Source organism: Athene noctua, chromosome 17 (genome assembly GCF_965140245.1).
Source record: "Athene noctua chromosome 17, bAthNoc1.hap1.1, whole genome shotgun sequence".
NCBI lineage: Eukaryota > Metazoa > Chordata > Aves > Strigiformes > Strigidae > Athene > Athene noctua.
This window is the reverse complement of record NC_134053.1, coordinates 3152963-3171663: the sequence shown is the minus strand read 5'-3', so window position 1 is coordinate 3171663 and position 18701 is coordinate 3152963. Positions and strand designations below refer to the sequence as shown.

Here is an 18701-nt window from a genome sequence, read left to right as displayed (position 1 = left end):
ACATCCCATTTGAGCCAGGTCTTGGTTTTGTTTGGCTTTTTACAGGAAGAGGCCCTGCCTGTGTGCTGGGGAGGGTGACAGGATTCTAACGAGTCACTTCGTTGTATATTGGTGATGCATTTCATGTCCTTCAGCTTATGTGAACAGTGCAGTTTGCGTGCATAGCTAGTGTGTAATAGGAAGATGGTATGATTGACAAATGCCAAAGTTAATCATAAAAATAAACATCTTGAAACTTGAATGAGGTGAGAGCAGTTCTGCTGCTGCTTGCTGTGAATTTTAGCCAACAGTTTGGGGGGCAAACTGGAAGTTGCACAGTGCACAGCAGTCCTAGAGATCTTGAAAGCCACTGCTGTCACTGACACCCCTCAGTGTCACTTGGCTGTTGTGAATGTTTCTAATGCCATGCTGGATGCTGAGGTGCCTCTTACAGGACAGATCAGCATCCCTGTGATGAGCTGTGTGTATGCAGCAGATCCTCTCACAGTTACCCAGGGAGAATTTCTGAGCTGTGCTTACACATAGATGAGGTGGGTCACGCTCAGCTCTACAGTGAGCTCTGCTGAAGTCCCTGAGGTTACATCTGGGCTGAATTTGCACTTCACATTGAAGTATCTTTGGGTTCTTGTGTGGTCGTGGCCAGAACTGGAAGAAATTTATGTTGAAGTGTCACATTGTCCCTCCAGAGCCTTAGCAAGATGTGATGACATTCTCCTCGAGACACTGCATCGTGTCTTGTGCCACTCCACGCTGCTGCATCCCCATCCAGACCGGGCTGTGTTTCAGTAACTGGTAAATGATTCTCCTTTCCTACAGAGCCAAGTTCAACCTTTAGTTGTCACGAGTGCCTGTGAGAGAAAGCAGTGCCCTGATGCTGTGCAGGCTGCGAGAGGAGTTGCAGGGGGTTTCTCTGCCAGCAGTACCTGCAGTGGTTGCCCCAGGAGTGGTTGATGCCCCTTGGAGCAAGTCGTTCTCTGCCTGCAGAAGGATGCTCTCTCCTCCTGTAACCCTGCTCCCATCCGCAGGTTGTGCAGGGTTGGAGCCAGCCCCATGCTCTGGGACGGTTGCAGTGGGGTTAGTTGGAGCCTCCTAAAGATGAACCCAAACACACTCTACTAAGGGATGTTTCTGGGTTGGAGAATGCAGAAGTGATTTATTCAAGGTAAATGCACATTAAGGTTGAGAAGGTAGAGTCTTAAGAGCCAGGAAATTTGATACCTTGGTTTCCACAGTAACTGTGCAAGAGTCCTTATGCCCGTAAGTAGCTGTTATGTATGTATAGTATATATGAGTACGCCTGGGATCCAATTTACAGCTAGAGTGGGATTCATCATTTCTGGAGGGAGATGGGGGGAGTAGGTGTGGGGTATGGTTGCTCTGAACGTATTTTTTTTAATTGAAGAAGGGAGAAAAACCTGCGAGCTGTGATTTATGCCCAGACTCATAAACACTTTTTCAAATTTTCCTGCCTCCTGAGCTCTTGCAAATGTGATCATGCCTGACAGAACCGGTTCCTAATGGAAACTCAAAAAATAGGTATATGTTATGACCATGAATTTCCAGAAATGCAGCCAGCCAATGCCCAGGCAGCAAAGATTTGGATGACTGCTGTGGTTTTACATATGAATTACACCAGCCATGCTGAACCTGTGAAATTAAAATGAGAGCGAGCTGCTTAAACTGTGGGTTCATTTCTGCCCTCCCTGACCCAGGCACAACAGCAGCAAGAAGCCGCAGGGACTTCAGGGGATCTTGTGGAGTTTAAGCTTGTTCAGAAAAGGAAGGCAGCAGACAAATGCCTCAAAAGGTGATTTAAATATGACACTACACTGGACCCTTTCGAGAGCTTGGAAATCTATTCAGCCTCCATGTCCAGAGGAGGGAGCACACTGGGGCAGGACTGCAGCCTTACATCTTCCCGGAGGTGCTTAGGGCTGAGGGTCAGTTGCCATATAACCTGGCCAAGGTAAGGATGTCCTGGCTCCTGAAGCAGTGGAAATGCAGTGCAGGGTATTGTTATCTTTTTTTTTTTTTTTTTTAAGAGCTGGTACTGGAAGACCACAGGCAGGGACTGCTTCCTTGTACATCTGATTCATTTACCACATGACAACCTGCTGCTCCTACAGAAAATTTGTATGAAGTAGAGAAGTCTGTCTGTGTTTGCTAAGTTGTATTTAACTTCTGACTTTTTGGATTTGGCTCCAGTTTGATTCTCGGAGTGCTTGCAAGGCTGGTGGTTATCAGAGCAGAAGGCTTGACCAGCCATATGTGTTCATTGAGAGGAAACAAGCCCATTGTCAGTTTTTACAGTCACTTTTTCAGAGCAGAATTGCATAGGATTCACCTGGTGATCCAGGTGATGCACCCCCTCATACGTGTGTGCTCATGGCGGGGGAAAAAAACTAAATGGAGAAATATTTGTATATGGTTTGGGTTTTTTGGGTACTTAACAGCTGCAGTGGAATGAGAGAACATGTCTCTTGTTGATAACAGAGCTAGAAGCAGTGAAATGCTCTGGAGTGTAACTGAAAAATAGAAAGCAGGCTGTGGTTGGGAGGCTGAGTGGTTCTTTCACTCTCTCATACCAGGCCAAGACTTTGAGGCTTCTGCATTTTGCATACCTAATAGAAATCACATTGCCATCCCCTTTTATAACTCACTGTTGCTGCTTATACTCTTGCCACTAGCTCAGTTCATTCTGGTTTTTCCACCAGTGACTTACTGTAAATTTTCAGTTCCTGGTGGACTGGGTATGTATAATTGAATTGCTGGTTAATAGGTAGTGCACTGCTTCTTTTGTGTTTATGTAATCTACAGATGCTCTGCTGTGCTGGAAACTTAGATCCAAATTACAGTGTTTAACCATAGCATATAGCTAATATTTGCAAGGCTGAGCTCTGCAGACTATTTACAGTTAGAAAGCCCTTGGAATCTTCCTTTTGCTGCTTACAGAGTTCTTCTCATTCTTTTCAACACTCAGGTTTTAGCAGTGATGATACTGAATGTTCAGATGTCATAAATGCAGGCTGTGAAGCCTCACATTGAAGTGACACGTTTTCCTCACAGTTTCTCCAACCCATTATCGTTCTAGTTGCATTTTGCATCTGATTGTTGTGAAAAGTGACCAGGGGAATGCAAACAAGTTACTGGATGGCAGTGTGTGTTGCAACATGCAGTGACATTGAGAAAATGTGCCAGTGTGTTAGGTAATCAGTAGAAATATTGAGAAAATAATTGCTGTTAACATATTGTGCTGGCAGCCGCCAGAACAGCACTAATTTCTGGGTCTGATTTTGAGGAAGATGGAGCAGCCGCTGTGTTCTATATGTGTCTGTGTCTGACACAGAGCAGTGAACAGACGAGCGCTTATTCAAATTTCTGCTGGCTGTTGCCTTTCCTGGAGTCCTCTAAATAGATGCAGTTCATCAGTAGAACGTTTTTTCCATATGCATCAATTTTGAGTCCCATGACTTTGCCACCCCCCTTCTATTACTTTTAATTTTCAGTTTGGGGTACTTGTTTATACCCAGTGGAGACAGGGCAAAACTCAAAACGAAACCCATGAGTTCGTTAACTCTGCGCATCATACACCTGCCCATGAGGGCTCCTCTGACCCAGACATGTTAGTGCTGTCTCAGGATTTATTATGAAAGTGCAGTGCTTGCTTTTGGAAATGCCCATTCATCATGAGAAAAAGGTTGCTCAGATTTTTCAGCTCTTAAAACCAAAGTATTTAAAAAAAAAAAGTTTTAAAAAAAGTCTTGTAAAACGTTTATTTGCTTAGTGCTAAAATAAAGCCAGTGGCTGCCTTCACAAGTTTCCAGTGGTGCAGACAGGCCTGATGAGGTCAAGATGCATATAAAATAGCAAGACGACAAATTGGGGTTTCTAATTTCTCCCCAGGTTGGAGTAGGTGCACTCCTCTGGGCGTTGCAAAAGTGTTGCTTCAGGAGCAGTTTGAGTAAAGGAAGTTGTTCGCGGCTTGGGGTTCGGTAATCGCTCTTTGCATAGAGGGCACTGTGAGCGCGGCGCAGGCACCGCGCAAGGAGGAAACGAAACTGCTGCTTGAACTCGAAGCTGGCAGCAGTTCTTATGGTTTGGAGGTTTGGTTGCAAAAGTATCAGACAGCTGTAGCAGAACTTCCAATTTTCACTTGTTGGGACTTGGGTATTTTGACTTAGGCACTTTTTAGCGGCATTTGGATTTGCTGGCTGCTCTGAACGTGTGTGTTTTGTGGAGTATGTATTTATGTGCAGTTGATAACTGTGTACTAAGTGCAATTTATCACACACCTTTGACCAGCTCACCTGTGTTTTGCCCAGTATCTCTCTCTCTGTATCAGGCAGTAAGTCAGAGAGATCGTTAGGAAAAAAAGTTTCTGAGAATGGTGAGGAGAGGAGGAAGAAGAGAGGCAGAGATGGTCTCGCCAGCCCTTCCCATCTTTCCTCCTTGCCTGCACCTTCAAGCATTCAAGGTGGGATGTCCTCAGGCTCACCACTGCCTAAATTCACTGTATCAGTGAGTGCAATGGCATGGAACCTTAGGAAGAAGATGACTGGAGATGGTACAGGTTGGGTGACGTGAAGGAAGCACTGGGTTTGGTTTTTCCTGGGGTTGAAACACCCCTTTGCTGGCCTGATCAAGGAAGCGGATGTCTGATGCTTTTGTGGATGGTGTGGAGTGAGAGTCCTTTTTTTTTTTTTTTATATCGAGCATTTTCCAAAAAGAACTGTGTTTCACAGCAAGCAGTATGGTTTTGTGCTTATGTCCAGGTTGTGTGTCCTCCTCCCACTGTGCACGATTAATGTCGGGGAGACGTTCCCTCCGGAGCCTGGGGAGGGATCGCTGAAGTAGGTGGCTTCTTTCCAGGTTTCCCTTCTCCCAAAGGAGCTTGTTATTTCTGGTGCCTTGTGTGTCCCAGGCAAAACAAAATAAGGATAGCAGTATTATTTAGTGGAAGCAGGAGCTGGTTTAATGTTGGCGTGTAGCTCTGGGGACAGTTTTCCAATCTACTCCTTGTTGCTAAGCCGTTGCCGAACGTGGCGTTTTGGTCAGCAGATGTGGCTGAGAATTTCCAGTGCAGATAATTGAAATATTGTCTTTGAAGGATATAGATAAACGTGAGCAACTGTTATCATGGTGCTACAAGCATTTTGCTATTGTCCAGGAAAAAAATTACTTGGAAAATATGAAAATCATTAGTACTGCATAAAATTATTCAAATTACAGTAGAACATAAAGGGCAGTCTACCCGTTGAATATATGCCATGGAGATGTGTGTGAAAGGATGCATTTTGACAAGAGAATCTCAATGAATTTATTTGCTTATTAATACAATGTCAGGTGGGATGTATCTCCCAAATTACATCAGAAGGGTGGTAACAGCAGATGATTTTGCAAACTTGAGACGTATTCCAGGGCAGTGAGAAGCAGGCAGGAAGGTGATGTGGGTTTGCTGATGAAGGGCAGCTGGGCCCCAGAGCCCTGATGGAGGATGGAGACCTGATGCTGGGGTTGTTTTTAAATTCCCCGGGAGCTGGCATTGCGCAGGGAGCACCCAGCCTGGCTGCAGGACACAAGTAAGCTGTGATCCCTGCTGGGTCAGATGCTCAGGCTTCAGCTTGAGGTAATCTTGTTGCATGACTTTGTCTTGGCTCGTTGCTGCGACACACGTGCTACAAAAGGGCTGTGGCACAAGGCTGCAGTCAGGAAAGTGCCTTTTGGCACTTCTGTTGGGAGATTGGGTTAGGACTAGATTTTATTGTAAGTGAATTTGGGGCTAAATGTACACAGCTGTAAGATGGATGAATGTTCGGCCTTTATTATAACACAGTTTTTTTGCAGTATTTTTAGTATTTTAATTGACCTCTGGTATCAAGAGTATTGCACAGTGTAACTCCGTCCGAGTGAGGCACAACCTTAGTATCACATCCAGTAAGTGAGATGTATTGATTATGGTATGTGATATAAGAAGTACTGTGCAGCTCTGGTGCTTCAAAAGGTTGTGAGGCTAAACTGTGCTAAGTAAAAAACTATTACTTGCAAACCACCAGTTGTTCCTGCACAACTGCTAAAAAAGAATATGCCTGTGCCTTTCAGCTGATCACCTGAATCAGTTGAGTGCATGAGCACAGAGCTGTGTTCAGCTGTTTTTGTACCCTTTTCACAACTGTTTCACATAGCTCTTTAAATGAGTAACCTGCCTTTTCAGGAGTTCATCTATAACTTCAAAATAATGAACCAATCTAATGGGCAAGCTGCTTTAAAAAATAAGAGCTGTGTGGCTGAGCGTGGTTTAGATAGATCTGCTTAAGTACAGGCTGTAGAGATGCTGTCTACAGGGCTTTGCACATTTTAGTAAAGCTCTTTAGAGTAAGTATTAAGGAAGCTAGTTTAAATAAGTGTCACCAAGACGGGGAGGTCTGAAAGAGTCTGAGGGCTGGGGTGGTCGGGTTGAGGGGCAGACCGTGGGTCGCCTGGCACTGGCTGCTGCCCCACGGCTCTGCCCGGGTGCAGGCAGCCCTTCTGCTTGAGCGGTCATCTGTGATAGAGCTTGATTATGGCTTTGCTGCAAGAGAGAACAGAAAGAGACTTTGGACTAACTCATGAGTAAGCAAGGAAAAGGCAGGTCTTTACCTTTCCTTAGTGGTCTGTGTTGTTGGGGGTTATTTGCTCAAAGTTACTGAAAGACCTTCCGTGGAAGGTCAGAGCAGTTTGTGCCATGCAAAACCACCCCACCAGCTGCAGCAGGGCTTTGTGTGATGGTGCTCCCCTGGGATCCTGCTGCTACTCATAACCAGCAGATTAGGACCTGATCTTGTTCAGTAGTTGCTGGTGGACCTGTCTTCCACAAACATCTAATCCGTTTTTAAACCCATCTGCACTTCTGAGTCTTTGCATCCTGTGGCAGTGAGGTGCACAGCTGAATTTTGCTCTAGGTGAAAAGTGTTTCCATGTGTTTGTTTTAAACCTCCTGCTTCCTAATTAGGGGACAGGTGGGGAAATCAGCATACTTTACCTCTTGTCTCTTTTTAAAATATTTTATGCCTGCACAAATGGTAGTGGGAATGCAACCCAGCTGTGGGGTATTTCCACTCTGGTAATTTAGAACAGTTGTGGTTACACAATTTATTTTGCATATAGTAGGGATAGTTTAATAGCAAAAGTTTGGTATCTTCTAGAAGGCCATGAGAAATGTCGTGTCCTGCATAGAGATTATTTTTGTTAAGGGATCAGCCAACAGTTGGCAGCCACAAGGGTTATGTTTCCATACCCGAGAGGAGTGGTATGGGGAAAAAGTTGCTTTTTCCTCACTGAGCAGGTTTTGGCAAGGGACAGTTTGAAGGCGTTTCTGGCTGGATATTGCTTTAAGCTTTGTCTTAGAATGAGGAAGATTTTTTTAATGTTTTAATTAATATGTTATGTACCTCAGCGGATGGGCTTGATTCTCTCCTCTCTGACTGTACTTAGTTAAATCAGGGTACAGCACGAGAAGGAAAATCTAAGCAGGAAACAAAACAGGGAAAAATTCAAGATGCCTCCAGAGAGAAGATGTGTAAGAGAAGTGTTACCAAAGGGGAACTGTTTCTTGCTGGCCTCACCCTTACTTTTGAGGAAGAACATCTCGGCCTCTTTAGCTGCTTGAAATAAGTGCCTTGGAGTGAAGCATCTCCTGCAGTCTAGCTGGGTCTTGATGCATCTACGGCGCTTTGCTGGGAAGGACTTGTTAGCCTGTGTTGTAGTGCTCAGAAAACATCAGGAGCCTGCTGAGGTCATTAGGGTGCCAGTCATCATTTGTGGTGGCTGCTGCAAAGGGCTCCCAATCTGGCCACGGCCAGTTAGAGAGAAGTTTTGGTCTCCTGAACTTCTCATTCTCTGGGGTCATTCTCAACTGCTTCGTCCCAGCAGGCCTGGAGCACTGCACCACCTGCAGTGGGGGCTTCATCCAGAGTATTTAAATGCTTTTTGTCAGACAGTCAAGATCAGGTGGACTGGCTGAACAGTCTTCTCTGCAGCAGTTTTGCTGGGAATTTCAGAAACATAGCAGATGTCCTATTGTCCTGTCTTGGGATGATGGCAGTGGCTGTCTCCAGAAGGCCACAAGTTTTCTTATTTGAAACCATACTGTGTTGCCACCCTGACTGCAGTCAGCATGATAACAAGGTTCTAAAGACCTTATTAACAGTATCTTACCTCTTTCATGCTTTCTTTCTTCTCAAAGAGTTGGCGCTGGGATAGAAGAGAGCTCCTGGGAGGAGAGTAGTGCTAAGTCTGTGTGACCTCCCAGGCCAGCAGTTGAGTGCTCATGACATCTCAGCAAATGTGTTCAGGAAAGGGAAAAGTTCACGTAGAAATCAGACCTTTAACTCTTCCCCCTTGCTCGTTCCATACTTTTTGGAGAGTAAAACCTGTTCTTGTTTGGAAAAGGCTGGTTTTGGCTACATCCATCAGCTGTGGGCTACAGGCTCCTGGGTTTTCTTGCAGGTGCCAAGAACAGTTGGGCCTTTGCTTCCCAGCCACATGAACAAATCAGGACTGTACCCTAGAAATTCAGGGCAAGAATAGCTCAAGCTTTTGGAGAGGGGGGGAAGAAGCCAGGCTCATCATTCAGGGTGTCTCTTGAGAAGGAAGGCAAGTGTCTGAACTGCTGCCTCAGGATGTACTAATGGCACCTGGGTCTGAGAGCAGACGGCAGTGAGCAGAAGAGCATTAAAAGATGATATTGATGAATGATCTAACAAAAGCTCTTCTTTTCTTTTGCCTGTTGTCCTTCAAGACCTTAATTCCTTCATTTCTGCCCTTCCTTCTGAGGAGACTCAGCGTTGCACAGGTTACATTGCGGACGTCCAGGTTTTGCAAATGAAACTGCTGTTGCCACTAACGCTGGAAATGCAGAGAGCACTGAACAGAGCTCTGAAAATGCTGCCATAACAGTAATAGCCATGTGATTTCAGATACTCGAGGGTATAGTAGTAGTATGTAAAAGGGGAAGAATATCAAATTGGCCTAGTTCTGCTGATTAGAACTTGTTTAAATACAGTATGTGTACAACCTATTCTTCAGTAGGCTGATATCAGCCGGGAAGCTAGACTTTTCGAAGCTTATCTGCTTTCTTATCACCCTGTTGGTAGCAAGATTTGAATTCATGGCTCCATTTGACCTAAGGTATGAGGGTAAGCTCAGGGGATGGCGTGTGAGCTACCGCCTGGCACTGAACTTAAGGTATCTGTGTACTCTGCACACTCGGTTATTGCATTTTTTTTTTTTTAAACTTAGAGGTGGACTCTGATCTAATGTTGCTCATTCCCTTTATCTTCAGTTGTAAAGTACCTTCTGCTCTCTAGAAATGTGGGTGTGTTTTTGCACACCAGTGTGAGGAACAAAACAGAGCATTTTCAGATTCATTTGGGAAATGAGTTCTCCGTATACCGTGTGATTTCTCCTGAATTCCTTTATTTTCTTTGCACCTTTAGAGAGAAAGATGCTGCCTCAAACTTCACGTCTTTTGTGTGTGGACAATCCTTAGAAATAAAATCTATTGATAATAGCTGAGATGGCAGAAAATGACAGAGAAGCCCATTGCATGCTTGCTGACGCCTTTCTCTTTTTCAGAGAGGCTGTTTAGTTCCTCTGTTGGATTTGGCTGGTTTGTTCCCAGGACTCTGCATCACTGAACCTGGTGTCTGAAAAGGGCTTTACCTGGGTAAAGCCAGTCTGGCTGTATGAAAGTCTTTGGGAGAAGCAGAGAACATTCCCTGACTAATTTATCTGTAGGGGGTATTTTCTTGCCACTCTACCATCCTTTTATGCATGACTTAGCTTCCCAGCCGACTAAAGCCTTTGAAGTTAGATTGCAAATAGCTCTTCAGCTGTCCCTTCCCCCCATGTAAAATAGGGAAACCAGAACAACCATTGCTGTGGAAGGAGCCTGCCTTGTTACATGGCTCCCCAACGTTAACACCCCTCTCTCTTCTCCTCTTTCCTTTTCCCTACCTCCTCCTCCCCCCCCATAAAGAAACCTTTTTTTTCCCTTAATAAGATCTGCTTAAGACTTGAGGGAAAAGGCCATGGTTCCATGAGATGGTAAATCCAATTTTAGGGTGTTTCATATGTGATGAAAAACACCACGGCCACATGACTTAGCCCCTGAATTGGCACACATTAGCCCTGCCAGTTTGGATTTGTTCACATAATGCAGAAGCGGTGACTGTCCAGGCAAGCTTCACATCGGGGCACGCATGGGCTGCCCAGGCATCCCTCATCTCAGGTTGGGGGCCAGTGACTCCCCGTCTCCTGCTCTCACTGTATTTTGTGATCTGCCCAGTTGTGTGTTCGTGTTCATCTCGGCTCAAATCTGTGTAGTCAGAGGGTCTGGAAGTTTTCAGTCTCAGGATTGATGAATGTGGACCCAAAGGGTGCTCTGTTAGCCTGCACTCTTCCTAGACCTGTCCCTGTAGACACCAGAGAGTCTCTTGTGCGTGCTGGAAGCCCAGGGCAATGTCTGTCTTCTCCAAATACCCCTTCTTTGGTGATCTTGCCAACAGGAACAGTATAAGCACATCATATGCCATGAAGCTTGCAGTTCAGAGCCTCCTTAGTCTTTCAGAAGAGAGAAAGACCTGAATTAAATCACCCCTTTTGTGGAAGGTAACGTGCTTGCTAACGAACAGAGCAAACCCCTCAGCAAGTTAATTCAGTCTTTGCCAATTCATCTCTTAAGGCTTTCTGCTGAGACAAATCTGGCACTGGTTTAATTTATGACACTGAAGATTGCTATCCTAGGAAGCTCTTGCAGTGGGCTCTTGAAAGTCATGTTGAAAACTGAAGTATGGTGCTCTCTTCCTAAGAGAATGGATTTTTGAAAGTACTGAATGCTGATTGAACCTTCTCCCCTTGGGATCACATTTCTCATGTTGTCTTGTTTCCAGATCAGTGAAGATCTGGTTACCTCAGACCACTAATCGCACTGCATTTGCTTCCCATTTCTGTCCTCTTTGCTTCTCGTTGAGTTGTCTGTCCTTCCCCAGATAGCTTGCTAAATAAAAGAAGTTTTGAGCTTCATGGAGAAGTGTAGAGGCTGCCTACGTGGGTGTTTCTTACACCACGATCCACCTCAACTTTTGGAAAGAAGAATCCATGCATCGTTTCGTACAGCCACTGGAACGCCTGTGTACAGTCAAGAAAAAATAGCCTGAACCCCTCCTGTTCAATTGCTGCATTTATTTTCTCTCTTTTTTTTTTTGTGGACCATTTCATGCCCTGTGTCACATCAGGGGCTTTGCTTTGGGAAATACTAATTTGAGCTACTGCTTCATTCCTTTCCTCAGAGACATTGATGTTATTGCACCGTCCTGCAGGGAGAAGACAGAGGATAATCCCTTCTGGAGTCTGAAACGATGCCTTGAAGTGTCAAGACCCATCTCAGATCCTCAATGCATATGAGGGCCTGCAGGAAACTGGCAGTGCAGATTTACATGAGTCTGGGATGCTGTCTTTGGCACTTGTGCACATCGTACAGGAGTCGTTTTTGCTCATGCTGTCATCTTAATTCACTAGATTTTCTAACGATGGCATGGACCATTGGGCAGCCTTCCAGCTCTCCCACCGTCCTTAAAACACAAGTCGATTTAGTTATGTTTCTGTAGTGTCAGGAAACACTGGGTGAGTGAGGAGACCTTTTCCCTTTGTAAGCATTAGCTCCACGTGCTGCCTCCTCTCAAAAGCCCTTCCTGCTGTGCACTGAAAGCCCAGGTGAGCTCCTTCCTCGCATCCTTACAAATCCCAACTTGCAGCATCTTCCTGTGAGCAGGTTGGTCTAATTAGGGCCCAGCACCTGAGGCAGCACATTGTGAGACACAAACAAGCACCGTGGTGGCATTTCCTCACCCCGTCCTCCTGTTCTGGGACCAACAGGGACTTCTGGGGAATTCTGCCTCTATCCTTTTGTGGTTTGAGGTATTGACTTAAAGTGCCCTCTTGACATTAGAATCAAAAAGAGAAAATGGCATAAGTTAGGCTGGTGTTTACAGTGCTGTTTGTTTACAGTGAGCACTTGAATATTATTGTCACTTGTTTTACTTGTTGCGCAGCCCTGTAGGTGTGGGGAGAATTGTCTGTGCCAAAGAAGCTCTGCAAATAAGTACCAGACCAAAACATGAGCTGAGCCAAGACAGGACATTGTCATCTCATAGAGCTTGAATTCTTTTTTTTTTTTTCAAGTAGTGAGAGATACTTTAGCAATTGATAATAAAGAAACCCAAACATCCAAGTTAACATCTCTTCTTCTGTGAGAAATCCCTCTGTTACAGCCTTTTTGGTGCCCCTTTTTGTGGGACACAGCGGCGAGTCCATCGCCCTGATCTGTCTGTGTTCCGCTCCATTTTCTTTGCAACCTTTGCCTGTGAGTTAGTTTGCAAAGTGCTGTATAAATATATAGCTATATAAAAATCTTGCAGTCTTCTGTTCTTGAGATAGAAATACATGTTGCAGAAGATACTTATAGTCACTGATCTGTAATATGTTAATCTTTCCATTTGCCTGTTGCTGAGCTGGGCATTTTATTACAGTGCACATACACCTGAAAGCTGTCTTTGTCCCAATTAAAATCGCAATCATGCGCTCTGACAGCAGCAGGAGGACGGGTGCTCTCTTAGCTGCCCACAGGAGGTTGAAAGACGTGACTAACCGACGTGGGGTGTCTGGGGAGGAGGCAGTAAATAAACTTCAGTGTAGATCCAGGCTGCAGTGGTGATGTGCTGCTTGACACAAGCCACCACAGGTGCTGGTGATGGCACAGTTATCTGAACAGGCTCAAAAGCTCACCCAGGAAGGTGCAGGCAGTGATTTGTTCTGGGTTTTTTTTGCTGCTGTAGCTAAACTACTGGCAAACTACCTTAAGTAGCTCTGCCCTCCCCTACTCCACTTCTGCAACACCAGTGAAGTACCACCCTTGTGTGTTTTCTTTCAGAGGGAGAGCTATAATTATAGTTAGCAAAGTAAAAATATTTCTGTGTATTGTAAATACGGTACCAAGTCTGCCTTGTTCATGCCTGGCACCGTGAGGTGTGAACGCTCTGCCATGTCATCGTGCCCAAATGTTGCACTCCCAGTAAGCAAAGAGGGCAGTTTGGAGGCACGGCTCCTCTTTACGTGCTTTGCCAAGAACGTATGGAACCTGCAAGCTCTTCTCTAGCTAAAAGCAGGTTAAAAAAAACCAAAGCAATATACTCTGAAGGCTTTACTGTGCTCGGATATGTAGATTTTGGACAGCAAGAGGTATTTCACTCTGTTAGCAAAGTGAACAGTGTGATTCTCCGGGCCAAACTTGAATGGGCTTGTATTTTTTTGAAAAGATTTTTTTCATTGAAATTGTGTCTTTGAGGAAGAGTTGCAGGTGGCTGGTTTGCATCCTCAGGTTTCGTTTTTATTCTGGATGATGTTGTAAGAAATGTGCCAGGTTTGAAACGTCTCCTTCTCTTTAATGTGCTCTGCTGAAGGAGTCTGGGAGGAGAGTTGTGTGTTAGGGAACCTGGGCTATTTTCACCCTGGGATCACAGCGTATCGCTCTGGGGCCGTTTCCCTTGTCAAACACAGAGTGTGGGCAGTGAGGAGCACGGTGTGAGCTCCTTGTGGGGAGGCAGTTGGAGGGACCTGGAGTCTATTCTCAACTTTGCCAGCAACTTACTGCACGACCCTGTTCGGTCATTTGTCCTCTCCACCTCTGAAGGCTTTTCTTTCTCTACTTTTTCTAAGGATAAAGGGTGAGACTTGCTCACTTGTGAATATTTTAGACCCTTGGATGGACTTAATCCAAAACCAAGTGATGACTGTTTGACCAGGTTATGAAAACTTTTTGTCCAGGAGCCACTTCTGATTGTAGTTCTAGCTTTATTGAAAAGCTGCTGCTTAACATTTTAAATGGCAAAGATTTTCAGTATTTAAATATAGAGTTTTTGAAGTTTTAGGGCTTAAAGAGTGGATTTTTTTTGTTCTCTGGTTTCTGTGAATGTAAGTTGCAGCAGGCTTAAAAGTTTACTACTTCTTCCAAGCATAGGATGCTTCCCTTAATTAAAGCTAATGACCTTGCATTGTGCTGAATGCTATTGATCCTGCATTTCATTATTTTGATGCACCAGAGCTTAGCCAGGCTATGTCAGAGTAGTTGCTACGTTCAGTGTTACAAGTTCCCTACCTCAAATATAAGTAACTTGGTACCCAGCAGAATATTTAAGTGAAATTAGCTGTAAGATGATAGTATTTAAAATTCATTCTGAAATTCTGAGTAAATTCTTTATCAGATGGCCTTTTTAAAAGGAAGTGAAAGCATGTGAAGTTCCTCTGCCCATAGGAAAGGTACCGAATGGCACGTACGATGAAACTCCCAACTGCTGCTGCACTGTCAGTACTCCACTGGGTCGGGGAGAGAACAGCCTCTTCACATCTGGAAACTGCCAGTTCTGCATGCAAATATTAGGATGTAGTTTCTTTTTTCTGCAGGTATGAACATTTGCTTGCTAAATGCTGGGTATTGTTCAGAGATAAAACCGATACCCTGCATTCAGTGGCTCTCTACCCTGTCACTATTCAGGCTGATCCAGGAGTGAGATCTCAGGATGTTCCCTTCACTTAACTCAAGAGGCTCTGCCTGTGCTAAAATGTGCTGTACTGGTACTAAAGCTGGCAGTTAGCACTTTGGGTGAACAATGAATGAGGCCATTTATAACCAGTTACGCTGACGTGAATCTTTCCCAACAAATTTGCATCATTAAAACACCTTTGGAAAAATGTGTCATGCGTATAATTAAATACCTGTTTTGCTAACTCTTAATTTAATTAATGCAAAGTAAAGATGGCAGCACAAATTAATTTAGTTGGAAATGGCTTTTCTGTCAGTGGGTCAAAGGGAGGTTTTCTGGAAGCATTGTACCAGATGCCCTCAGAAATGTGCAGGTGAACTCCAAGACTGATTGACGCAGTTTTTTGACAGTGATGGCCATGACATCCTCGTAGCAGTACATACGCCACATACCAGCTCTCTTTTTTTCTCCTTGTGAGACCAAAGAGGGAAGCCAGCTAAAAGGCAGTTTCTTTGGGAGGACAGTGTAGCTACTTTTCAGCTCTACCCTGAGAGATATTTGGTAGCAACCACAGTAAATCCAGGTTCAGACAGGTGAATGAAAAGAAATTCATGTAACAGAAGATCCTTCTATGTCTCCCCTTGGTTTTTCCCTCTGTACCTTTATCTCTTTCACTCAGTTGGTGCCCATGTTTTTTGCCCCTTAGATATGACTTTACTGTAACTGCTCATCCACTTTAAATATTCATTCCTCTTAACTTTCTTTAAAGAATTCCTTGTAGATGACCTTCTTTTGGTTTGACCTCTTTCCTAACCTTGTGTATTTTTTTTTTCCCTCTGCCTTTTTGATCTGTTTCTCCCTGCCGCTTAATCTCTTTCTCTTTCCCTTTCCATCTTGCTTGGGATAAAACTGGAGCACAGGCTGTGTTCGCTGTGCAAGTGCAGGTGAGTTGTCAGCCCAACATTGTAGGAAGCAGGGAATCTGTTGTTGCTTCCTGCAGACCCATCTGAACACCAGAAGAATTAAAAAAACCCCCCACCTTTCAATCTTCCAAAAATGCTAGCTATTGCTTTAACAGTTCTTATTTCCTCTTAAGTAAAATTAAATGCATGGTTGAATGGAGAAAGCTGCTGTGTACTTACAACACGGAGTGTGGTTAGTCGTGCCACCTCTCTGCAGTTTCAGGATTGGCTTTTTCTGTCTGATATTTCCTTCAAGGGGGAAAACCAACCTCATTTATCAGGCAGGATTCTTTGGTATCTGAGACTGAGTAAAGGACTGATGCAGATAGGAGTGGGTGCTGAGTGACGAGTGGGAGCACATGGGTCTCCTACAGCAAGATGGGCTGCTCTGGGCTGGTGGTGCTCTGGGAAGGGAGGACGTGGCTCAGGCAGGCGCTGTGGGACTGGTGCTGTGTGCTCACCAGAGGCTGATTTGAGCGGTGACTCAGACTGGTGTGGGGTGGCACTGGGAGGGTGCAGGATCCTGCAGGAAGGACTGGGGAGAATTTGTGGCTTGGAGCTCCCTGTGGCACTGCTCCACTGAGGCTTCGTGGGGTGACTTTCCTCCATATCCCATCAGATGAGATGAATGTGAATATGAAGCTAGTTTTGTCTGTCTTGGTAGCCTGAACGCTCTTGGCTTCCTATCCAACACTGACCTTTAGCATCGTCCAGCTTTTGCAATTGGAGCCAGTGCTTTTAACAGTGCCTTTTGTGTTCACTTACTGAAAAACGGGGTCTGTTTCAGAGGAAATTTGTTTACACCTGCCACAGTTGTCATCTTTGCTCTTCCTTTGCCCCTTTCACTGGAGCTGCGGTAGTTGGAACTGCAGAATGTCCTTTCATTCCCCAGCATCCTCCGCGTGGGACGTGACTGCAATAGAGCTGCTGGGGAGAGGATGCAGGGTGTGAGACCCACGTAGAAATGTTAGCCAGATGTGGACAGCTCGAGGAGGAGATGATACAATTCGGCTTTGGAAAGACTCAAGTGCAGTGGGTTATTATTTCTACTTCTTCTTTTTTAGCTGTTCATTTTAGGGTTTAAAGAACAGCCCTTGGAGTACCTCCCTGCACGTACAGATGCACTAAAGCAACTCAGCAACTACATGAGAGTCTCCTCTCCGTTACGGTTAGCAGGGGGTCGATAGCACTCGCTGCAGGGTTTGCCAGGCTCGTGCTTTCAGCCCTTCTGCAGGGGTAAAAGGTGATCGCCTTGTTGAGCTTGAGGGATTGGGCGTTTTCATGCCACTAAAACTGCACGTGGCTTTTTGGGGGTGACCCATGCAGTGCGTGAGCTGGTGGGTTCATGCCGCAGCAGAGGAATGCGGGGAAGCCAGCGCGAGGGGAGGTGCTAGGACAGGATTTGTAAAGCTGCTGTTGCAAGTGTTGTGCTCAGCCTGCTCTCTGGTGGTAGCTGCTGTAGCAGAGATGACCTTTGATAAAACGTGAAGCATTTGATTTGGATAGTTGTGGTTCCTCAGCTTCATACAGCTACAGTTCATAGCAGAGTTGTCAACTCAGCTGCTCTTGCTTTTGTTCCCCTACCCCGGTGCAAAATTCACAGGTTAAAAATCAAATCACAGCAGTTTCAGGGCAAGAACTGCCAACAATGCCTCCTTCCCAGCAGCTCTCCCCAGTGCAGCTTCTCCATTGTATGATAAGGGCTGAGCTTTATTGCTCTTTCCTTTCAGACTGCAAAGACTAGTAGGCAAGCAGACAGAAGAGGTACCTGCTGGCACAAAACGTGGAAGAAATAAACACCTTTGGGATCTACAGTCAAATCTGGCTGAAAACAACCAGCAGGTTCCAAAACTCTTGCCAAGATTGAGGTAGAGAGGCAGTCAAAGACCACTTGATCGTGATCTTTTACTGTCTCTAATAGGCTAGAGCCCACAGCATCCAGGGCAGGCAACAGAGCTCTGGTGGAACCAGAGCGTCGCTGCTGTGCTCAGGTCTGTGCTGATGAACATGGGGATGCTCTTTATTTAGAGCAGCTGGTGGCAACACGCAAACTGTTTGGCTTTTTTGTTGTTGTGAGGAAGGAAGTGCTTGATAAGTTGTTTGAAGGAGGCAAGCCCGTCATGCTTGTGGAGAGCCTTGGAGAGAAGGTCATGATGAGTGCTTCTGCTTTTGCCTTGAAAATAACTGAGGGATGTTTGCTGTCACGAGAGTGTGGGTTTTGGTGATTTTAGCTGTAAAAAAAGGAAGAACGGGAGAAGTAGTTTTGGAGGAGGTAGCTGGGGCCATGTCTTGTCTTTGCTGATATCCCTACAAGTAAAAGGTCAGCCCCATTCGTGTTTCCTAGATAAACTGTCAGTGTGTTGGGTATGTCTTCCAGCAGTATTTGGTTTCTGTATTTCTCGTCAGGATATAACAATACTTGAGGGATGTGACAGTCGTACATGTGGTTTCTTTGTGCTGGAGACAGTGTCAGGACTGAATTGCCTGTAGTTCATAGCGTGCAGGTGCGACCATTTGCTGTTGAGGATGGAACTAGCTGGTGGGGCATGGGACCTAATGGGGCAGCTTTGAGACTTCAGAGCAAGCAGGCACCCTCTGTTTTAATCCAGTTTCCATCTATTTGACAGTGGAGGTGGAATATAGTTTTAGCATTTTTCTGTTTTTTAAAAATATTAAAATACTTTTCCAAACTATATTTTTCTATAATTCTATATCTGTATATCTTGTGGCTAGCAAAGTACTCATTTTGCCCAGGAACATGACGTATGCTGTGTCCGAATTCCAGCATTTATGACTCATGTTTAAAGGCAATTTAAGCAGATTTGGGGTTCTTTTTCTCCACGTGAATTACTGTGGTCTAGTCAAGACCAACTTTTAGTAGCAGCAACCATATGGAAGTATTGTCTTCCCACAATTAGAGGTTAAGAGTTGACAGCAAACGAGCCAGGGATTATAATTTAAAAGCAGGGAAATTCTTTGTGCATGTTAAAAACTAAGGAATAAAAACTCATGGTGTAATGCACCTGTCAGTATGAAATACAAATAAGAGATACTGTACCTTGCAGTGAAAGACATTTGGATTGTGTGTTTTTCGCCGAGCATGGGAGCAATTCCTTCTGTTCCATAGAAGCTGAGGTTTTTGTTCAGTTGGTACTGATGCTCT

The 18701-nt window shown here is 44.9% G+C and overlaps 1 protein-coding gene across 6 annotated transcripts in view; it reads left to right on the top strand.

Annotated features, from left to right (window-relative positions):
* The window catches only part of SETD1B (SET domain containing 1B, histone lysine methyltransferase), a 54599-nt gene that overhangs the window by 12374 nt on the left and 23524 nt on the right, over window positions 1–18701 (top strand). The window lies entirely within an intron of this gene.